This window comes from Camelus dromedarius, chromosome 19 (assembly GCF_036321535.1).
Source record: "Camelus dromedarius isolate mCamDro1 chromosome 19, mCamDro1.pat, whole genome shotgun sequence".
In the NCBI taxonomy this organism is placed as follows: domain Eukaryota; kingdom Metazoa; phylum Chordata; class Mammalia; order Artiodactyla; family Camelidae; genus Camelus; species Camelus dromedarius.
In genome coordinates, this window is record NC_087454.1 from 12,181,015 (window position 1) to 12,205,504 (window position 24,490).

At 40.1% G+C, this 24,490-nt stretch overlaps 1 long non-coding RNA gene across 1 annotated transcript in view; it reads left to right on the forward strand.

Annotated features, from left to right (window-relative positions):
- LOC116147687 (uncharacterized) overlaps positions 1-24,490 on the forward strand; it is a 498,674-nt gene that overhangs the window by 25,625 nt on the left and 448,559 nt on the right. Inside the window, exon 2 of the long non-coding RNA XR_010376819.1 lies at positions 544-614. This is a non-coding gene — a long non-coding RNA (uncharacterized LOC116147687). The remainder of the gene's footprint in view (positions 1-543; positions 615-24,490) is intronic.

The following is a 24,490-nucleotide window of genomic DNA, read 5'->3' on the forward strand; positions in this document are numbered from 1 at the left end:
TTACGTCATTGTTAATTTACTGTGAAAATGTCATTATTTAAATATATCACACTGTTCACAATTTTGTGTGAAAGAGAAAACCTCTGAGGATTAACCAATATCAAAAATAATTTATGATCACCAGATCATTATTTCTATGTAAAAGGAAGGTTGAGATGATGAGAAGTAATAAGCAAAACAGGAAAGAGCTGAAGAAAGTTTGAATACCCTGTGCATTGGGTAATTTGCCTCTTTCAGTGAGGACGGTTTCAGAATGATAATTCAGAGTATCTGTAACAGTCACCATGCCTCGGTATGGAATGATTCTAAGCTAAAGATAAAAGGATAGTCTAGTAAAACATGAGAGAGCCACCCCGCTTTGATACATTTTATTTAAGAAATGCCACAGAGCTAATATGCACAGGTTTAGCCATTGAACATTTTGGGGAACAAGACTGTGATGTAATTGAAAGAACACAAATTTGAAACCGAAGAGTTGGGCCCCAGCCTCACTGCGGTGTGTACTAACCATAGGGTCAGAATGTAACAGTGCCTTCTTTCTAGGACTCCTACTACGCATCAGGAATGGTGTGATAAAATACTTCGGAGAGTGCTGGGCACATGGCGAGTGCATGGTGAGTGGTGGCTGTTCTCAATTCTTACTATTTCATGGCAAGAAATTTTATTAAGGTTAAAAATCTCAGAGAAACAAAACATCCACAAATCTCAAATAGCCATCTGTTTTGAGCAGCATTCATGCTATGAAACTCTAGCTCACTCAAATGATTTGGATTCCCTCTAAAACTCGCCATAATGAGATTTGGCCTGCACCAGAGAAAAGCCATTAATGACCTAATTGTCAAATCTGATGGCCTGTTTTCAGTCATGTTCTTATTTATTTCCTCTGTGGCTTGTGATGCTGTCGACTGTTCTTATCTTCATTCATTCATCTGGATTCCTCAACAACCTTTTCTCCTGGTTCTTCTCTTGTTTCAGACTCCTTTCCCAGAGTTAGGGTTTTGAAGGGGACTTTTCTTCACTTTCTGATCTCATCTTCTGTGCAGACTTCCCTTAAGTTCACCAAGCAGAGTCAGCACCACTCAGCAAACCTTTATTCAGTATCTAGTATGCACTTGCCCCTCTTGCAAGTATTGGAGTCACAAGGACAATGAGATCAGAGTGGTGGAAACTCTCAGTGCTCCCCATATTGAGTTCCTCTCCTTTCTGAACACACAGGAGGTGATTTTTTCAGCCCCTTGCAGGAGATGGAGCTGTGTAACTAGTTTTAATTGTGAGATGTGAACGCAGTTCATGGGTTGAGGCATTTAAGAGCCAGCACACTACTTCCTTTCTCTCTTCCCTTCTGCCATGACCCAGGAAATGATGGGTTGACCTGAAAGTGTCACATGGTGGAGGGAGCCTGGGCCCAAAATTTACAAATGGAAAACACTTTTACTAACTTGCATCAGACTATGTATGATTGAGAAGAAAACTTGTACTAAGCTGCTGAAATCTCAAGTTTGTTATTACATCCCATTTTATCATGGGATGTAATATGAAAACATGCTGCCTCTAGTTACTCTGTGTTCATTTACATTTGATTTTTTTCTCATTACAATGCTATTATTTTGGGGTTTATATCTATTGCCAGAGAAAATGTTAGTTTAGCCCTAAGCTCATTCTTTACCTCTCCTTGGCCAGAATCCTTCTGGTGTTAATTTCAGTTTTTTTTAAGTTAAAAGCATGTGAACCATTCTACAGTTATGACTTTTTCTGCTTGTTCTCATTCTCTTTTTTTCTCCTCAAGGTGTGGCTGTCCTATAGTTTCTCCTGAATTTATTAATTTAACTTTTTGATGTTCCCCTGTACTTAATCCTCAATTTCTCTAATATTTCTCCTCTGATCAACACTTTCCACTAAGCTGCAGGGTATATGGGTGAGGGGACACTTGAGATAAATATGGAGTATCTAGTATTATTTATCTAAGTGAACAAGAGTTATAATATCATTCCAAACAGAGGATGAGCATAAAACACCATGGACGTGTTGAGGGATCTATGAATAATTTGGTACCGAGCAAGCAAGTATAAAGACAGAGATGTCTTCATGTCTCATTCCTGGGTGTTGGGGCTAGTCTTGTTAGGTGTTGGTTGAGTTACAACTTAGAATTGGATCCAAAGAGTTTTTAAGAGTTGGTTCATGATATTCATGTCCAAAGCAAACAAAGATTCTAAGAATTGGAACATCAATCTAAGTCAAAGACTGTTAGAAGAAAGGCTAGATTCACCAGAAAGATTAACTATAAATACCAAACTCAGAAGGCCATAGTGGGTCCAGTTTGAAATCCCAGACCAAAATATAGAGTCAGGAGAAGACAGCACTGGAACAAGGTCAAGCACAGACCAGTTAAGGGGACTGAGGTCCAAAGTGAGAGCTCTACAAACTAGTGGGTATTTATTGTTTGTCTTCATGAACTGATGGGTTCAAAAAGGGACCATGGTGGCACGAGGTTGTATCACAGGCCTAGGGCATGGCAAACATATAGGAGATAAGGTTGGAAAAAAAACTATAGATCACATCATGGGGACTTCTTGGCTAAGGGACTTATGACTTATTTTATAGACCGTACAGAGTCAATAGAGGATTTTAAATGGGAATGATAAATGGTGAGATTTGCATGGATGAGAGCCTTCAAGCAGCAGTGTGGAGGTTGGACCAGTGGAGCATGGGATAGGAGGCAGGAGGACCCCTGGTTAAAGGGCTTTTGTCGTTGTTTGGGTGAGAGGAGAGGAAGTGACTATGGCAGGCAGTAGGACAGTGAGCACTGGATGATTACTTGAGGGTGGGTAGATTTAGAAGGTATTCCAGTAGTGTCTTTGTCTTATTGTATGTATAGTGTGAGGGTGAGGGAAAGGGGGGAGTCAGAGCTGGCTGGCAGGTTTCTGGGTGGATGGTGGTGTTAGCAGCAGTGATAGGGAGATCGAGGGAGGAGAAGTTTTCATGAGAAAGATTTTGATTTAGTTTGGGGACACGATGCTTTTGTGGTTCTCACAGAATATCTGGCTGCAGAGATTGACAATCTATTGGATCTACCGGTCAAAACCTACAGGAAGGGAGAGCATAGGGATGATTTGAAAATCCCCTCAGAGAAGGCAGGCTCTCACCCTGAGAGATGACAGAGTGAAAAGTGGGCTGAAGACAAATCCTCTGATTTTAAGTTAAAGACATGAAAGCCAGCACCCGGAGGAGAGAGGGAGGGCGGCATCCAGGGCCAGAGTGAGCAGGCTGGTCTTTGAGTAAGAGAGGAGGCCCCGTCGTCCGCTGAGTCTGGACAGGCCCGGATGGGAATAGGAGCAGCTATAGACTGTTTGATAGGCATTGGGTGTAAAGGTGGAAAGACTTCGCCTTCTTATTTTCCTGGTGGCATAAGAGACGTTGTTTTCTGCTGTGCATGAGAGCAGGGGTCAGCAAACTATTTTCCGAAAGGCCAGATGACCAGTAGTGCAGACTTAGCGGGCTGTAAGCGTCTGCCACAACTACTCTACTTTGCCGTTCTAGCGGGAAAGCAGCCCTCGGCATTACCTTAAATGATTCCATGTTCCAAGAAAACATTTGCAAAAGAAATGGTGGGCTGAATTTGGTCTGCGAGCCGTAGTTTGCTGACCCTTGTATTAGAAGGTTGAGGCTGGAAGGGAATGTTGGCGTTTTGGAATAGTCTTTGCAGGAAACAGCAGAGAGTGAGTGTTGATCAGTGGGAAGGGAGAGCGTGCAGGTAGAGCTGAGGGTCCAAACGACATTAAAAAAGAATGCGTTGGCTGGGGCTCTGTCTGCGCTGTTTGGGGGGCCCTCTAGTCATTCTGTGTTACTTCCTCCTTTGTGACCCCAGAGAGTTGCTTGTTGGCTGATCAGAGGTGTCTCTCCCCCTTGATTGTGGACGTTTTGAGGGCCAGGTTCCTATCTCATTAATTTTGTGATAGCTTGATTTTCCTCAGTTTCCAGCTGATCACCTTATCCTTTAGCTGCAAGCATCCGCCCCTCCCCTCACTGCGACACAGGAAGAGCCTCTTCCTGGACCTGAGCCGCAGCTGCCCAGCCTGTCTCACTGCATGTTGAGTCCACCCAGGCCCATCTCTTCCTTTGGGGACTGGTGACTAATGTGGTCAGAGAAGCTGAAGTCATGCAGCAATTATGGCTCCACACACACACATTCACTGTTTTATCTGTTTTCCCCCCCATCTTCCTGTCTTCAGAACAAAAAAATTCTCTGACTTCATATGGCCAACACAGCTGTCCAACTGTCTGCAAACACAGAAGTGAATGAAGTCAGTGAAAGGATGAGTCACTGCACAACAGTGTTATTTACACTAGCCTCCATCTCCCCCACCCCCTACCCTGGGGATTTACTGCTCTGGAAGGAGCCCTTTGCCACATCTCCAAGGGCAATGTGTAAGGAATAGCATTTTACGGGAGGAAGTACCTCACTTGGCTCAGTGGCTTAATGGTGTTTAAATATTTTCTAGAAAAAGGGCACACAACATACAATTCATGATTCAAATCCACACAATTTAGTTATAGCTTAATAGTGTTTCCTGAGTCATGACACAGAGTGAACCTATAACCAGGAGAGTGCACAGGCACCAATGGTAATCTTATTTCCTCTGCTGTTGTCCGTATTAATTCATGGACCATCATGAAAACAAGCATCCTTGCAGGGCAGATGGCACCGCTTGATAATCTAAATTGAGGCTGTTGGTTTTTTATCATGGTCAGTTGTTTTATTAGGGGTCAATGTTGGCATAGATTTAAAAGCTGTGCTGAATAATAATATCAATATTAATAAGCAATTTATTTTCTCACTATGATCTCTGCCTTTCTGTTACGAATTTCTCCTGTCTTGAAGATGATGCCGTTCAGAATGTGAGAAGCTTAGACTGGCTAAAGTTTGTCTTAGTTCTCACATTGACTATGTTTCCTGCTTTTCCTGCCTTTGGTCAGCCCGTTGTAATCATCAGCCTTGTATCACCCTCTTTCTGAACTGTCTTTCCCCCTCTTTATAACGGGCCTCCCTGGGGACTGTGCTTGAATTCTCAGACTGAGGAGGAGAGAGGGAGATAAGACTGAAGCTAGAGGAGCAGCTGCTGGTCCACCCGGCTGCCAAGCCTTGGCAGCCGGTTCCTGGGGAAGCAGTAGGCACCTGGTTCACACAGGACCAGCACAGCTGGTCCAGCTTTTGACTGGCAGAGCGTGGCTTCCTTCGTCACCGAAGTGACTGGCCCTGTGATCTTGCTACAGCCTGCTGAAACCGAGAGGGACACAGTGAAAGCGGTACACCTCAGTGGCGCAGGTGCAAGTCACATTTCACTAATGAACAATGGGCACTTTGCACACAGGGAGGCTTTGATCTGAGAGCTAAAAAGCCCTTCTGTTGGACAGGATGTTGGCTGAGGCAGGCAGCAGTAAGAAGCATTGGGAAGGATCCTTTATCCAAGAAAGTCAGTGTAAGAGCAGTCATCAAATACGACTTGCAGAGTCAAAGACTCCCATTCTCAGAAGGATGGGATAAAGCTATGTTTGTGGAATTCTTCTAGTGGATTCTGTATCTGGACCATCCCCAAATGAATAAAACATTTCTTCTATATTAAACTTAAATCTGTCTTCTACCCATCAGTTTTAGTTCTACCTTATGGGTTTATATAGAAAACAATTCTGCTTGAAGAGGAGAGCATCCATGTGAGAGCCTTCCATGTATTTAAAGAGAACTCTTAGGTCTTCTAGGAAGTGTTAACAGGGCATCTTCTAATAAGTAAAAGTAAGTAAATTTATAAATAATAAAATAAGATAAATTGCTATCTCTCTGTACTAAATGGGGCATTCCTCCTGTACAGTGACTTCAAAAGCTCCATGCAAATTTCTTGTCTCTTCCTCTAAACAATCAGAATTGGATTAAAAAAAATTTTTTTTTATAATGGAAAAGACCTTAGAGATCATCTTTTCTAAGCTCCCATTTCACAGATTGGGAAACAGGCTCACAGAGGTGAAGTCACAACAGCAGTTCAGAGCTGAGATGCGAATCCAGGCCAGTCCAGGGCTTGTGCCCCTTTGTCAAGTTGCCCTGATGATGTCTGCGCCCAAGTGCAGGAGTGACTGTGATTCCATGCTGGGCAAGGTGCAGACTACCCATCCCACTCTGTAAGCACACAGGACTTTCATCAAGCTCACCTTCCTTTCCCCATAACCTGCTCTCAGAGGGCGCCCTGATCTGAGACTGTGTGTGAATTTTTAGCCAATATATTTCTATTTTTGTGAGTATTTGAATTCTTTCCTCTCACTTTTCATTGAGGAGTGTAGCATGTCGGGCAATGAATGGATTTGAGCCTCACAAAGTAGATGAAGGAGGGGCAGTTAGGCAGAGGAAGGTCCCTAACTGGGCATGAGCATTTGAGAGAGGGTTTTGCAGGGGTGAAGCATGCAAGGAGAGGGGTAGGGGCATGAACAGGAAGGGATAATGAACATCCACAGTGGAAGGGTAGCAAGACATGGATTCAAAGCCTAATGTGGAAAGGCTTTGAGCCATTGTGTCAGCAGGGGTTTGCTGTGTCTGGGGAGGTTTTCTGTATTGCCATTCTCAGTTAGGCTCAGAACAAGTGGGAATGCAATGTTACAGAGAGACAGACATCACTGTTTTCAAATCCTTGCTGTTGCTCTTGGATCAGAAGCTTGTTTAGGTTGATCCTTTACAGCAGAATAACCAAATCTAGTGGTTACCCTGCTGGAGGGGATCCCCCACCTGTTAGGCCTCCTTTCCTTGTCAGGACTGGCTCAGGACCCAAACAAGGTCAAACCTGGGGCAGTCATAGGCCTGCGAAGTCTACTGAACAGGGCTAAGAAAAGCAGGGACCTGGTACTGTAGGTGTTGGAAACACTTTACCTTTTCCTGTTTTTCTCCTTCTCTCACTTTATCAGAACCTACATGTCCCATGTGTCATAACCTCTGGACTTAGCTGTTTGTTAAGGAAGTAATCAAATAATTTTGCAGGAGTACCGTAGCTAGTTAAATACAATGTCATTATCAGGAAACATTTGGTATAGAAGTGGTAATGGGCAAGAGAAGTGAATTTATTGGGAAAAAATTGGGTAAAGTTGAGTATTAGGGTTTGTGTGTATGTGTGTGTGAGAGAGAGAGAGAGAGAGAGAGAGAGAGAGAGAGAGAGAAAGAAAGAGAGAGAAAGAGTGTGTGAGAGAGAGAGAGAATACGAATCAACTTGAAAAAACTATCCCTCTGTAAGACTTGGAGTTCTCAGGCTGGGGACAGACTACATTCAGATCCCGCTACTCCACGTGTGTCCCTTCAAAGTACCTGCAATTCTCTTTACTACCATCAGAATCATTGCCCTCCAGTGACCTGCTATCTGTATAGTTTTCACTGTTGCTAAGGGGTTTCCAGAGTACTCTGCTCCTCAACAAACCAGTCTGTCCTAATTAATTACATTTGAATCAGCAGATTGTTTTCCTCTTTTTGGTTGGAATTTGTCTTTTTAAATTCAGTTGGCATTTGCTTTTATTTATTTATTTTTTTAAGTTTCCTTCCCTTTGCTTTTTTTAACACTTGAAAATGTATAACTGAGTCAACAGTGATGGACCAGTTTTGCTGCTTACTTCTATTTTTGATTTGAATTCTGCTCTTCATTCAAAATTCTCATGGTGGACTTGAACCCTTTAAATCTGAAGTGTTCTTGCTTTTTTGGCCTATTGGTGGGCCACAAGCACTGGTTTCCTAGACTCTGAGTTGATGAATGCCAATTCTTTTCCTTAAGTTTTTCTCAGAAACAATTGGGAGGGATATGAATCGTGTTTAGATCTGCCCACAGGTTTCACTGTGCTTCCTCTTAAAATTTCCATTTCAAATTTCCTCTGCCGTGTAACATTTGTCTATGTCTTAAAAATTTTTTGTCTCTTTCATAATTCTTTTGTGTAGTTTTTCTTTGCTATGGTTGGAAAGTTTGCACTGGGATTTCAATCTTTATCCTGATGTTTTGCAATTTGTATTTTTTAATTGTTTTGCAATTTATATTTTGACTTTTGCTGTAATCCCAAATTGCATAAACGCCTATTCTTGTTCTCAGGATATAAGTTTATAAACCATTTAGATTTGCTTTTTTTACTCATTTCTTCTTCATTTTCATCAGAGAATTCATGAGTTTGGATGGGTGAGCAGATAGTAGTCCTCAAAAGCCTTTTCTCTTCCATTTTTGACTTGCTAGTCAGTTTCTCACTTGTTCTTCCTTTGGCATGGCTCAGGCCTCCCTGCCAGAGGGTGTGGGGACAGTTGGAGAAGAACCTTGAAATTCCTCATGTGATGAAAACAAAATTCAAGGGGGAGCATACTTCACTTTCTGGTGAAGTGGGGAGCAGGTGGAGGGAGGCAGAGTAGAGCAGGGTCTTTTTTGCCCACCCATTGAGGCCTAGTCTCACTTTGCACACAGAATTGTTCTCAGCTTGTGGGCCTTGGAATACTTCCTCAGAAGTCCTGAAATGTTTATTGTCTATGTCTCTCCTCTGTTAATTGCAGTGTGGTCTGTATTCTAGTCTCCAATCAGCCTGAAATCCTTTCAAAAATTAAGATCGTCTTCTATTTCCCCAGCATCTAGCACAGCAGAATCTGGAACATAATTGGCTGTCAAATTTGCTAAACGAGCAGGTGAATATGTTTTTCCCCCCAATGCTATATATAGTAGGCATTCAATAACTTGTGTTCACAGTTACTAATAACATATTTGAAAGTCACTGGCCACTTATAGCGCCACACTTTTTGGGAACGTATCCATTTTTCCTTGATCGTATCTAATTCTTGATTTTGTCTTTTGGAAACAAATATCTAAGAAACTGGGATTGTTCAGTTTTTTTGAGCCGTTTTATCTTTTTGTGAGAAAAGGGCTATAAGAATAGTTAACACATTAATTGTATATTTATTAACAAACCTGGCTAGGATGAGTATTAGCTCTGAGATTATGAAGGAGAAAGTTGGGGAGTCATCAGTTTATTCTATCCGGGCAGAAAATCATCTTACCTTGAAAATTCCTCTTGTGTGGTCCTCTACATTGATCAGTAAACAAAGCAGCTGACTGCCAGATTTTTATTTCACTTCATTGTGTGTAGATGCAGGGAAGGCAGTGCTTTCTTCCCTACCTTGATGGCAGATAATTCAGGCTAACCCAGTATTACCTTTGGCAATATAATGATTACTTGAACATAAAATCATAATTAGATTGAGTTCTTTAACTTGATGCTCCCAAGAAATAATTATGCGTTTAAGGCTAAGTCCAGGGGACAAAATTCAGTGCTTTTGAGCAATTCTGTTAAAAAAGGTAACACTATCCTTGTGTGTAAAATGGTGGCATGGCCATTTTTCTTACCTCTTAGTATATCTGTCTCTCCTTCTCATTCTCCAGCTGTTCCCAATCAAGTATTGCTTTGAAAAAAATGTGTCGTCTTGGATCACCTGAAAATTATCTCGCAAATTATGTCAATAAGAATATCTGCAGAATTTGGGATTATAAAAATAATAGAGAAGTAATGAACAAATACATTGAATATCTGGCACGTAGTAGACGATCAAAGCTATGAGCTTGATAAATGAATGTGGATGCCGACCACACAGATACAAAAACAAAGGCAGCAGCGTGGAAACATACACACCGACCTAACTTGAGTGCCTCCATGGTACTAAGAAGTAAAGGGGATAAGTGCCATGCGTAGGAAGTAATCTCAAATTCTGATGCAGTCTGTCCTTCTGAAACTTGGAGAGGACCCTCCAGAACACAACAGAGCCAACTGGACTTAATATGAACTTTCAATAATAGTGGTCATGGTTGGAGCTGTACAAATGACACATTGGCCTCAAAATCTTGTTCATGCTTTTTGATCAAGCATTTATTCTTTTTTATATTAAATGTTTTATACCCTTGCAGTTAGGGAAAGTAATATTTTCAGAAAAAAGAGCACTGGAACAAAAACTGTAACTAAGAATCTCCTCAATTTTCCAGCTGTGTCTCGTGCTCACATAGCATCTAGGTTTTTTTTCTTTGTGGGATGGGGGGGTTCTCTAATTAAGTTATTTAAAAATCAAGTGAAAAACAAACTTTTCTTTTTTTCTAGGAAAGGCATGACTCGCTCATTCCAATGTGGTATTTCTAATTTTTGATTAGTGGAGGATGCTCTCATTGTCTGCCAACCACTGGGTGTGTTTGCTCTCCGTCACTAAATAATAAGCATCTTCATTATAATTGTAGAGGGCTGGATTAAAAAACTGAGTCTTGACCTTGTGCCCCAAGCACCAATAAAGTTAGTCATTTAGAGATAGTTCTGGAGTCAAAGTTTCCCCATTTAAAATGCCCCTGTCCAATTCTTCAGAGTTCAGCTTGGTATCATTAGCTGAGTCTTCTGCTCTGTCTCAGGAGGCAGAGACAGGGTCCTAAGCAGCATTTGTCCTAATTGCCTTGTTTGTATTAACGTCCCCAGAACTTTAATTTAACTTGTTTGGAAAGGTGTTCTGCCTCTCGCTGTCCAAATGGTTTGAACCTCTCTTGCACGTGGGCTCCATTCTGGGCCTTGCACTGTGACTTTGCTCTTAGGAGTTTTCAGCTGTGGTGACAGAACACCCTAAAAGCCAATGGAAAAATTAGCCTGACTCTAAAATTACTTTTCCCTTGTCATGTCCACCACTCTCAAGTGTGATGATTTTTCCTGTCTATGCCCCAAGCATTCTCCTCTCTGTGACTCTGCTTTGATGGTTAGCTCTACCTAGACAGTCTTCTCCCAGCTTCACCTATTTAAATTTCTGACGATTCTTCAATGATCAGCTAGGAGCTCACCCTCTTTGTGAAGTCCTTCTGGATTCTTGTGGCTGGAGACAGTCTCCCTTCTCTGCTGTCCTGAATCTGTCCCATGGCTCCTCATGCCCCTTGCCATTTACTGCCCATTACCCTTACTGGGCCTTGCTGTTTGTCTCCCAGGACTTCAGGCTGTAAACGTTTTAAAAGGCAGGACTTTGCTTACTCAATGATTTCTAACCAAGAGCCCTCTTAGAGGAGTTGCTCAGAAAATTTCATTGATGCAAGACACAAATATACCGTGGAGTAAAATAATCTGTTTACTAGACTAAACTTCTCCCCCATTTTTCAACCGGATTTTGAAATCATGTAGACATAGCCAGCTGTAGAATGCAAAATAATCCCCCCTCTTCCCAAGATGCAGTCTGTAAGCCATCAAAATTGTGAACAGAAAGAACTATGTGTGTTTATAGGTAGGTGCCTGTGCTCCGGGGGAAACGTAAGTTCAAGTTTTGGCAAATTGATTACAAAATAACAATAACCTAGTAACGTGTGTGGCCTATTATTTTATGCAAAGTATTTTGTGTCTTGGGAGAGGCTGTCTTGGTGTTCCCTGAAACCTGACACATACATCACACCTCTAAGCTTGGCTTCAATTCAGATTTCCTAGAGTTACAGCCCTGCCCCTTAGGTGCTGACTCACCACTGCTGCTCACTCTTGTTAAATTTTCTGGCACCAGCACATGTGTTGTGACTTTTTTTTTGTCTCCAAAGAATACATAGTCACATCAGAGAACTTTCTCTAGCCGCTTTCCCCTCAGTGCTGACTAAGTCCAAAGTACTTTTGTAGCCGAAGAAAACAGTTCTACACCCTCAGAGTTAAATTTAATTGCCGTTTCATAAACTTTCAGTGAAATTCTGCCTTCCTCTTTGGAAAATAAATGATCTTTATGGTAAAAACTCTTTCATTTGATTAATAAAACTTCAGTAGGAAATTTAGATATAAGGAAACAAATTCTGTTCAGAAAATCCACCCACTACAAATAATCTGTTTATAATAAGAAAATCCAAAGAAACAAATCACAGAACCTGCCCTCAAGAAATTCAAGGCATCAATAGATATTAAAAAATTAAAGCACATACAGTGTCAGAAGGAGTATGATATAGGTATTATAAGAAAGTACAAAGTGAAGCATTTAGTATTCTCACAAGAATATTATCACAATTAGTGAGATCGTGTGTTTAAAAAATTTGGAGATATCCTGATGAAAGTGAACATTTCTATTGAATGGGGATATCAGTGGTAGTTACATCATAGGTTTATTGTATGACATAAATGAGTGGGTAGAGATAAGGCATTTGGAATACTGGCTGCCACAAGTTAAGCAGTCAGTGTGTGCTGGTTATTTTCAATGATCATTTCTCACCTCTATGTGCTATTTCAAAGCTTTTTACAAATAGTTGCTATATTGTGACGTTTCCCAAGCAGGGAGAAATACCTGGTAATAGTCATTCCAAGTATATAAAATAAGATACAAAGAAGGATTATGCCACTGAGAGCTATAGAACTACCACAATTAAGAGAATAAACATTCTTAAGACTTCACTATATGTTCACAACGATTTAAAGAAAGAAAAGTTTAGTATCAAACATGTATTCTGCACACAACAACAAACATCTGATGGACTTCCGAAGACTCACTAAATTAAGCAGATCTTGGGTGATGCCCAGTACTGAACCTGACCAGTTAATTGTCCAATCCCTATATGAATTGCCATATAATTTTATGCGAAAATGAATGATAGAAGCTGTGTCTTCTGGATGACCAAAATCAGCCCTAAGGAGTGAAGAAATAAACTGAGCATGTTTTTCATTCCTATGTCAACAAACAATTGATTACTTGTTTGTCATTGTTATGTTGGTGACAGAAAGTGCACGGGCGAACACTCACTCTCAGTTTATTTTTAATTACATCGCATGGTCATGGTGTTACAGTGGGGAGACTCGAGCTGTGTGACCTTGAACCAGTGATTACCAACCCTGGGCATCACTTCCATCCTCTCAAATTAAAGTGTACCTTTACATTACCTTCCTGAGCTAAAATGCTATGGCTCTAGAGGATGGAATTATATTATGGACATTATAGAAAATGGCTTACCACTCATTTGAAAGTTTCTTTTAAAAGGACTCATTTAAAGTGTGTATAACGAAGCACAGAGCATTACTCAATGTTGACTTGTTAAAAGATTACAATTTAGCTCTTGAAATAAACGTTTCCCAAAATAACAGCATTTGGGAAACTTGGAGCTCTGTTTTAGTCCTTTCACAGGAACTAAGAGTTCTTTCACGCTATGAAGGCAGAATACTGAGTAATAGAAGAAACAAGAAGTCCTCAGTCTTCATCTCTCTGCCTGGGGACCCAATGGACTATTATTAGCATGGGATACAAAATAGATTTGGTAAACATTGGAAAAGTCTTGCCAAGAAGAGTTTCAAAGACATATGTTCTTTTGTAAGTGCCATGATCAGAATAATCAAGCAAGATGTTCTAATTAAGAAGTCTCTGTAAGGCAACTTGTTCTATAACTTAGCACTGAGGTTCTGAAACAGACAGTCAAAACTTTGGGGGTGGGTAACCCCTATTCCTTCTTCCATCCAGACTGTTTTAAAGACTGGAACAGAGAGCTGCCTTCTCTACTTTGACCACGAGAGGGAGGGCAACTACGTGGAATTACTCAGCTAAGGCAGTCGTTTCTCCAGTCCACAGTCACCCTTGCCTCGTTAACCTGGTCTTCACAACAAATCAGTCTATCATAGAAACTGATTTTCTTTGACTTTTTGAGAGAGTGAAAATGTAGGGGGATGTGTTTTATCAATGCATATTAGCCCCATCTTTTAAGTTCAGTGGGGTTACGATACAAATATTATTTTCTTATTTTTACAAACCTCACTAATAAACTTGGTACAGATCTGGCTGAATGATGGAGGGAGAGAATAAATGGCCATGCTTCCAATCTGCCCTGTCCTTGCAATGTGCCTGGATTTTCCTCTGTAAGATTATCTCTTTTGAGTTAAAGAATTGAATCCTTATAATGATTTCATGGGATAGAGGTTGGCCTAAAACTTTGATAATTCTTCCAGCCCTAACATTCTGTGATTCTGTATCTCCTCAACTGGAGTATTAACTTCTCAAGGATAAGGAACTGGGACTTAGCTATAACACACACTGCCAAGGCTGATCCCTTAACAAATGCTCACTATAAGAGTTCATGACTAAAAATGATTGCTAAAATTGGCTTATTTATATGATTATTGACCATCTATGAGCACCATAAAGAGTAGGATATAATTTTGATTCTCAAGGCATATAACTGTCTCCTCAATATTTAAAAAAAATCTGTTGAAATTCAGGATGGTAGTGCTTCAACAAAATGCTCAGAAATAGTGCTCCTTTTGTCCTCACTATAACCATCTTCCCCAACATACATACAAATCTATTCCTGTCATAGGTACACATATTCCGCACACTGCACACACACACAAGCAAATTAGATTCTAAGGCAGAAATCTTTACCAAAGCCATTATGCCAGACAACAAGCGATTGTGTAAAGTCTTTCTCATTCTCATAAAGCAATAATAAGGAGTACAATAAATTTGCAAAAAAGAACTATTTATGATTCACTAATGAGAGAGGTATTTATAGGGCTTTTATGACATCACATAATTATAACATGAAAAGCAGAGACTCAGAAAAAGTTTGAAGATGACAGTGATATTAAAAACCATCCTTCCTCCTGGTGGTGTTGTTATTATTGTTATTATTTTAAACAAAGGGAAAAACTGATGCTGAGGAATCACACAGGTGGTTGTTGGTGAGCTGGTAGCAGAACTCAGGTCTCTTGGTCCTGAGCCCATTCTGTTACATCCTGCAGTAGAAATATCAGTGCAAGCTGTTCCTAGCATTTAGAAGTTGCTATTTCTACCAGATTGTGAAGCCAAACTGTGTAAAGATTTAGAATCTGAAAAGGAAGCTCAGTTGGAAAATATGCCTAAGTGCAAAATGAACCAGGACCCAAAAATTAAGGCTTCCATAACACGCATAATTCCAATAGGAAATAAAAATGCCTAAAAATAAACTGTGGAATGAGACTTGGTTGTTACTAATTTAGAGCCATTAGTAACAAAGATACAGACATTAAATAAATACATAGTTTATATCCTGCTTTTGATTGAGTCATAGAAGTAACTGTGAATGAGAACATAAGGCTAGAGTTGAGGCTGCTTTGTGCTTAATTTGATACTGTCCCTTTAATATAAAAAATGCAAAAATATCAAAACCTACCATAAATATCTTACTGCTAATAATAGAGTTGCCATCTCTGTTTGGTGAGACTACAAATTCAATTAATTCCAATTCTGGTTCCAATAAGCGCTTTATGAGTCTAAAGGGATTATTAACATGGCAAAGTTTGAAAGATTGAATCACAACAACAATTTCTTGCAAGATTTCTGAAGCTTTGAGCAGTTTTGCTTTCATGAAAATAATCATCTATTAACCTAATGCAGTAGAAAGAGCAAACTGGGAAGAGAGGAAGCCAAAGAACAGGGGACAAAATGTAGGGGGGGAATGGCATTCCTCATTTTCATTTATGCACCAAGTAAAAGTCAATGCCACTGTCAATTTTTTTATTCAGGCTGACCCCAAGAGGATAAGTTCTGTTTAGGATCTGGGTTTTTATTTTTATGTACAAGTTAAGTTTAATTTAATACAAATGTCACATACTTCCACCTTCCTAGAAGTGGTCACTTCATCTTCATTAAGGAAATGGAAACTATTATGACCTAAGTCTTCATTCTGTGATATGTGTGTTTGGACAAGCTTAGGCAAATAGCAAAGATTCAGAAATTCCTACCACCAAACCTCAGGCATTGAAAAAAATGCTAGAGACAACTCAGTTCTCCATCTGGCCATTCAGTACGAGCCGTGGAAATTTAGTCCAGCTAGTCCTTCAACTCCACATAATCTAGGTTCCTCGGGGTCTGAAACTTTGAGGTTGTGACGGTTTTCCCTCCACCGCTGCCCAGAACTCATGAGCTCTTCCGTTGGCCCCTTCAGTTAGCTTGGGCAGTTCTGATACTGGAACCATGGACATTTAGCATCGTTGTCAGCAGCTCTGGGAGATCAAAATCGCGTTTCCACCCCTAGTCCTTCCAAGTGTTTTCTAATACTAGAGTATTTGACAAGACTGGAAAACGCTGTGGCCTCTTTTTGGGTCCATGTGTGCAGGTGTATATACACTGGTTCAGTCAGCCTGTACACAGGGGCGCCAAGATTGGGCAAAAACTGTTGAACACGTGGTGGTGGTGGTGGTGCTGGTGGCAGCAGTGAATAGTTATTCCATAATCTGGCACTAAAGAGTGAAAATAATTATTCAAGAAGGCCCTCCAAAAACAGTAGCAGCAAACTCTACTGGTTTATTCATAGATTAATTTAGGTCTAAATAATACCAGTATCATGGCATAATACTCCCACTTAATTAAGAATCAATACAGTCTTCAAGCCAGGGATAGCTAGAGGCAAGTCTCATCCTTAGCCTGAGTCTTTGTACATTTAAATTTTTTTTTAGGTTTTCATGCCTAAATTGAATTATTTGCTTCTATTTCACAAGAAGCTATAGGGGCCAACATTTTCCAGTGTCTTATTACATGGCATGAGTATTGTGCTGTCTTTGCTATAGAAATGCCTTCTGCAGGTCATATTGTCACATTTCCTTCTCTTAGCCATGGAGGATGTTTATGTATCACATCACCCTAGGCTGGGACAGGTTCCCTCTTGTACGAGTCTGAGCTATTTCTTCAGTCACCAACCAGGTCCCAAGGACAGGTCTTAATGCATGTTTCACCCTGGCTGATTGATCACATACTGACATGGTAACTGGCCAAGTCTTTCTTTGCTGGACATGGTAACTCCCCAGGCTTCACCACCAATTCTGCCCATTTGCCACATGCTAGTTAGCCGAGGCAGAGAGCCAGGTGTTGCCTTTGACATTTTTTTCTGCAGGATGACCTGCTGGCATCCCGTGGCTACTTTGTTCTGATGTGTAGATGCCTGGGGGCTGCTCGCTCAGCGCACTGGAAAGGGCTGGTCATTTCCTCCCCTAGACAGGGGCAGGATGGCAGAGCCTGCAGGCAGAGAGCTATTAGAATGACTGCTTCTTAAATACAATCGAGCTCTTTCTTTATGGCCTTTTCCTGTTTCTTTTCTTCCCAAGGACTCCTTTCTGTATCTGTCAGGGAGTAAAGTGGTGCCTTAGGCACTTCAGAGTCTAAAGGAAAGGGAAGGGGGTGGGTTTGAAATCCTGTTGCTCCGCTCTCTGCTCTGCCCAGTACTTGTGGGTTCACAGGCCTCACTTCCATCAAGTCCGGCTTTCTTCCTGGAGTGAAGTAGTCATGGGACTGGGTGGATTGGCTCAAGGGAATGGGGAGACCTTTTTTTTTTTTTTTTTTTTTTTTTTTTAGCACATTGTCCTTATTTTGAGTCATTGGGAGGGGAATGGAGTTTAAAAATACCCTTTACCCCTAGTAACATTAAAATGTTACATTATGGTAAGTTTGACTGAGGATAAGAAGAGAAAATGGAAGTGGGGGTAGTAAGGAAACTGACTTCTTGGATCTTGAGCAGCACAGTTGGATCAGCGTGGTCTTTCAGGCAGTGGCTTGCCTTTGCATAATCAGATTTTATTACTACATTTCTTTTCTGGCTCTTGGAATCAGAGAAGTGAGAGGGATGATTTCTCACATTGCCAGGTGAGTCCGCTGTTTTTGTCAGGAGACAAATATGGGAGCATTTTTTTGGAAACTCCTCTCCAGCGTATTGTTCTTTCAAGATCCTAGAAAGAGAAGAGGGGAGGAATAAGAAATCAGAAGGGGAAGTGATTCTGAGAGAACCTAGAAGTTTCCTTCCCAAAGAAGGTTGTCCCATGAACAGTGCCATCAAGAAGGTGATCTCCAGATCCTGAATTTGACAGTCCTTGGAGTTGAAGAGATCCCAGGATCATGATTGCTGGGCATTGGAAGTGTGCAGTGGGCCAGAGGAACCTATGACACTATGTGAGCTGTCAAGAGGGAGAGAACTGAAGCAAAAAGAGATCAGATAATCTCTGAAACCTATCCTCAACCATAGAGTCACTGAGAACGACTGATTACCCAGCCCCAGAGCTGGGGCTGTTCCCAGTCAGCCAGGAAAATAACCATGGCTTTTGGGTAAATGAGAATTTGTCTACTTGGTCTCAGCCTGACTTAGTGATTTCAGTGGCTAGAAGGACAGGATAGGATCTGGGAGAGAGAAAGAATGCCAAGGAGGAAGGGATGCCAAGGAGATGTTTCTGGCAATGGAGCAGCTGGCATCCTGTTCTCATTGAGATTGGCTGGCCCGGGAGGATCCTAGTTACTGTGAAACTGCTGTCTCCATGATCTCTGTGATGGGAACAGTGTGGGTCAGAAAGAGATGTGAGATAGAGCTGGTTGATGCTGAAGAGGATATCGGAATTGCTGCCTTTTGCCCCAGCTTCAAATAGGAGACTGTTGACACCAGCTGCCACCAAGGAAAGGTCCAGCCCCTTCTTCTGCTCTGTCTTCAGGGAATGTACCAGCCACAGTCTGTAGGCCTTTTGGCCAGAGAGAGTGGGCAGGCTGCCAGGTAGGCCTTTAGGATAGTCTTCTTTATAGGAGGCCAGAGGGAGAATATGAAAGTATGGCGAGGGATTCTAAGAGAGCTGGGCTAGGAAATTAACCTAGATTAAAAAACAATGAAACAAGAGTCTCTTGTGGAATTGTCCCTAAATCAAAGACAAGAGCTATGACATTTATCATTGAGGGATTTTGGTTAGGTGATCTCTTCCATTCAAACGATCAAGGGAAAATAACGCTATTTTCCCCTTTCTCAGCCTGTATGCTTCATGTAAGAGATTCCGCCCCCTCCTTCTTAGGATAAATGCCCAGGTTTAAAGGTGAACAGTCTCTTGGATGGTAACATAAATAGTACCATTGAGGCTAACTTTCCAACAAAATGTGAGAATTAGCTGGGAGTTTCAGTTTATTTGCAGGGAAATCTGGAAATAAACCAGTGGTGCTAGAATGGGCTTGAGAGTAGGTGAGGAGGAAGGCATCTATGGAAGAGGGACCATGCCCTGCTTTGATTTGCCCATTTGTTGTCTGGTTCAGGAAAATACCAAGACTGGCCTTTTGCAGGGATTTCTAATGAGGTGCCAGTATCCTCTGTAAGTCTTTTGTAGAGTTTTCTGGCTTCTGATACCAAGGAAACTTCTGGAGGAAGACAAGGCATAATGGATTTGTTGGCTGATTTTGTTCCCCTCAGGAGGTAGGTGACTGGTTACAACATAGTGCTAACTTTTGGAGAACTGACTTTCCATGTTGACACTTGGAGTGGCTCACTGGGAGAGAAACCTTGTGGAGTCCGAGAATTTAATGGCTTTTTATTCTTCTTTATTTTGTTATTTCCTCTTATTCAGCACAGCATTGGTTTTATTGCCCTGTGGCTCCAACAAAACTGCATTACACAATCATAGCATCCCCTATTATGTTGTACCTTTGGATTCCCATGTGTGAGGCCAGTCAGTGCCACATAGTCTTTCCAGGATGCATCTCTAGATTATGGCTCCTTTCAGTTGCTTCACAAGATAGCAGGACAGTAGTGAAAGTGGTGAAGTTGGGATGCTAATAACCCTTCTCCTTGAAAAGCATCTCTCACAGGATGTTGTAAGAAGTTGAGATTTCCTCATGAACTCTTAGCTGATCCTTTTACTGAGAGCATTTGGGAAAAAAACATGATTTGACTCTCTTTCCCACAGTCTTGGGGGTGTTGTAGTAGGTCCTGGTCTTTGAAATTACCAGTAGCCATAAGAGAGCTTAGGATTTTGACAGGGAGGTGGAATTGGGATTTGGAATAGGGTAGAAATACCATTTTGAGATACTATCTACACCATAACATTTCCTATATGTTCCAGCTTTAAAAGTCATAGAGTCACTAGAATGGTGCTATGGGTACACATTGGGCATGGTTTAAATGGAATAGGTTGAACTGTGACGATTTTCCCTTAGATGATAATCCAAACAGAAAATCTCAGGAAGATGAGAATACAATGGATGTTGGCATTTTAATGAGTATAGTTGTGGAAACATAATTGAAATCATGCATTTGGGAGGCAAAGATTAATTAGTGGAGGAAATGACATCGTATATACATATACAGCTTATGGCTAGTTCCAGTGCATCATGAATCAGTTTCTATATGTTCACACATGGAATCATTTATGGTACTTTGAGTAGGGAGAATGGAAACCATGTAGCTTGAACAATCTACTGTTGACATACACCTTTGGAAAGTATCCTATTTTTCTTCCTTTAGGTCTTAGAATCTTTCTACTCCTATTTTTGCTATGTTTGGTTTCAGTATGGGTATTAGGGATGGGGTTGAGTGTAGAAGTGGATGTGTCTCTGTTTCCCATCTTCACATATAAGCTGCTTCGAAGCTGGCTCAGTTCTATGTAACTTGAAAACTCTGTTTTCATCTAGGCTAAAGAAATTCTGTAAAAAGTTATGTGACTCATGCAAAAGAGTGAAATTGGACTCTCACCTAACACCATATACAAAAATTAACTCAAAAAGAATCAAAGACCTAAGTGTAAGATTCAAAGCTGTGAAACTCTTAGAAGAAAACATGGTGCCAAAGTTTTACTACATTGGATTTGGCAGTGATTCCTTGGATATGACACCAAAGTCATAGGAAACAAAAGGAAAAATAGGCAAAGTGTTCTTTAGGGAAATCAAAAATGTTTGTGCATCAAAAGACAATGTCAACAGGGGGTGGGTATAGTTCAGTGGTAGAGCGCATGCTTAGCATGCATGAGGTCCTGGGTTCAATCCCCAGGACTTCCAATAAAAAAATTAGGAAAAAAAAAAAAAAGACAATGTCAACAGAGTAGAAAGGCAACCCATAGAATGGGAAAAAATATTTGCAAATTGTATATCTGATAAGGGATTAATATCCAGAATAAATAAAGAATTTCTAAAATTCAAAAACAACAATAAAAATAAACAACTCAATTCAAAAATTGGCAAAGGACTTGACAGGTATTTCTCTAAGAAGATGTAAAAATGGTCAGTAGCACATGAAAAGATGCTCAAAGCACTAATCATGCAGGAAATGCAAATCAAAACTACAGTGAGATACCACCTCAAACCCATTAGAATGGCTATTAACAACAACAACAACAAAACTGGAAAATAGCAAGTGATGGCTGGGATATGGAGAAATTGGAACCCTTGAGCAATGTTGGCGGGGGTGTACAATGGTACAGCTGCTATGGAAAACTGTATGACAGTTCCTCAAAAATTAAAAATATGATTACCATATGACTCAGCAGTTCCACTCTGGGTACATACACCCGCAAATTGAAAGCAGGATCTTGAAGAGATATTTATATACCCATGTTCACAGCAGCAGTATTCACAATGGCTAAAATGTGGAAGCAACCCAGAGACCATCAACAAACAAATCAACGAGTAAAATATGGAATATACAATGAAATATCATTTAGCCTTAAACAAGAAGGAAACTGACATACTACAACATGGATAATCTTGAGGACATTATACTAAGTGAAATAAACTAGACACTAACAGACAAATACTATATGATTACACTTATATAAGGTATTTAAAGGAGTCAAAATCATTGTGATAGAAAACAGAATGATGATTGCCAGAGGTTGGGGGAGGGAGAAATGGGGAAATTGTTGTTTAATGAATATAGAGTTTCAGTTTAACAAGATGAAAAAAGATGAAAAAGTTACGGAGATGGATGGTGGTCATGGTTACACAACATTATGAATTTAATACCACTGGAATGTACACTTTAAATGGGTAAGAGTAAATTTTATGTTATGGCTATTCTACCACAATAAAAAAAATTAGAAAAAAAGTTATGTGATTACTTACTATGTTGCCCTTTGTACTTAACTGGCTTTGTATACACATTTTAAATACATACAAACACATTTTTGCCATAGTTGATCAAACTGCTGACTTAATAGGTGTTAACTTGGATTTTATAAAATCTAAGTGCTGAACAATAGGTGAAGTTATGTAAATTCGTGTATGTAAGTGAATTAATATATCAGCATTACAATTATGTTGACAAATGGAAAATGCTCAATATGTAATATTAACTACCAAGACCAGAACATAAAACCATGTACAGTGGTGATCTCATATCTATAAAAATATGTGGGGAAAATGGACTTGTAGGAAAATAACAAAATGTGAGCAATGGTTATCTGTTGGTAGTGAGTTTGAAGGTCATTTTTCCTTTCTGTAAAACACTTTCTACATTAAAAATACTGTTTCTATAATCAGAAAAATATTTTTGTAATGAAAAATAATCATAAAAATCAGTATTTTATATTTAGATAACACTGGATATAAATGTCTTCTTTACACCTGATCAAAGTGTTGACTTAATATGCCTGAATAATATTTGGGAATCAGACTCCTGTCAGGAATATACCACTAGTATGAAATACATCGTTTCTGAAGATAAATAGGCTCTGTCTTCCAATGTTTTGACTTCCAGTGCCTTGCACAAGCACAGAATCTGCTATGAATTGGAGACCTGCCAGCTTGGGCAATACAGCTTAACAAATGAGGTTTATAAGCCTTTTTTCAGTTCATACTGGTAGCATTTTCTTACTGAGATGTAAATACCACAGCTGGTGAAGTAGCAATATTAATTAGCATGGGAAGTAGGTTGGGGGATATGAAGGGAGTCACTAAAACTGTCATAGGCTGTGACTGCAGATAAAAAGCAGGTGGAAAGTAGATAATAATTTTTCTCCGTCCTCTGAGAAGATAGATAATATTTGCTGTGTCATATGTTAGAGAAAAAAATATCTTGCTTTAAGAGCTGATCACAGAATTTTCTTTATGGGAAAGTTCCATTGTTTGGCTTGATATCTGGGTTGACCATTTTGGTTGTGGAAAGAAAGCCCTCATGGCCCAAATGTACTGAGTGAGAGAGGTCTTATATGAACAACTCTGAGTGAGGATTGAATAGGATATTTGGAGTATAGAGGCAAGTGAAGTAGAGAGGAGAAGGAAGGAGGAGGAGGTTAAGTGTGTATATGTGTGGTTAGTAATGGAGAGAGTCTTAATAGAAGGCAGAAGAAATTCTGCAGTGGTGGCGGAGTGACGGTGGTGGATGATAGCTACAAAACTTGTCAGAAGAGGACCAGAAGCCTCTCTTCTGTTGATCTGTGCTACCTTCTCTGCCAGCATTACCATGAATTTTCAGTAAAGAGTCTATTACTTCCTATGGCTGTATGAGTAGTCTTTTTGGAAAATCAAGAAGAAGGGGCTATATTCCATGAATGGGCTGATGTACAGAGGAAAGGAGAAGAGAGGAGAGAGACATTATTAGGATTTTAGAGAATTAGAACCAAAGATATTAAGGAAAAATGTTAAGTCTCCCAAGAATTCCCAGAAATGTTTAGGCATGCTGGGCTACCCAAGGTAGTTAGAATGAGATTTGAGATCACAATCTCAAAGGCAGGGTCACCCTAGTTGACATCTGTTACATTTGTACTTTTAGAGAAGCAGATATTTAATTGATTGGTTGATTGATTTTTAGCTAACCAAATGTCCAATCTGGGAAAATCTCAGTCCAAAGTTTGATTTTTATCAGTTCACAGGTTTAGTCTTTCCCTGCTTGTTTTAAGTACTACAATTTGTAGTTGAGATTTGCAACTGTCAATTATCTGTTCTCCTGCCAATATTAAAAAAAAAAATAGGCATGGGAAGAAAATAATCATAAAGACATTTAATCAGTTACAAGAATGGGGTTTATTTCTCCCTACTGGGTCATGTTTTCCAAATAGTCTTCAGAGAGTTTAAGCTGATTAATATTTGTCATGTCAAAACCACATAATTGCATTTCAGCCCATTAGTATGCCCATAGTCTTACGGCACAGGGCAGAGCAATCAATTTATCACTAAAATTTCATTTGTTTACTACCCAAATAAATGAAAGTGCAGGCTTGGAAATTATGTCAATGCTGTTAGTAGTGATTTTGGGGGCTCTTATTTTCCCCTAGTAATTGAAGTGTTGGATCTAGGATATTTCTACTTGTGAGAGCCAAGTCCATGAGTATTATAATGCAGCACATCCTATCAGCTATTAATCAAGGTATTTCAAAGTGAGGGAGAGAGACCTCAATTTGGACAGTTCAGTTTCTTATTCATGAGTTCAGAGGGCTTTCTTTTTTTAGATGCCTTTTTCCCTTTCCACTCTGTTTCTTATTAGATGATCTCATTTTATTGAGACCAACAAAGAAAAATGAGTACACAGGGAATATCTGCGCTTAAAAATGCACATTTATGGAAGTGCAATTTCAGGTTGAAGTATTATTAGACAAACTAAATATGGCATACTAAAAAAGCAGTAGAAAGTAGGAGATTTGGCTTTTAGTTTATACCTTATTTCTTGCAAGCTCTGGGATGTTGGGCAAGTCACTTAGCTTTTCAACTCCTCATTATCTAATTACTGGAAGGGGGTAATAGTACATGTCCCACCTGAAGACACAGGACTGAACTCAGTGATCACCT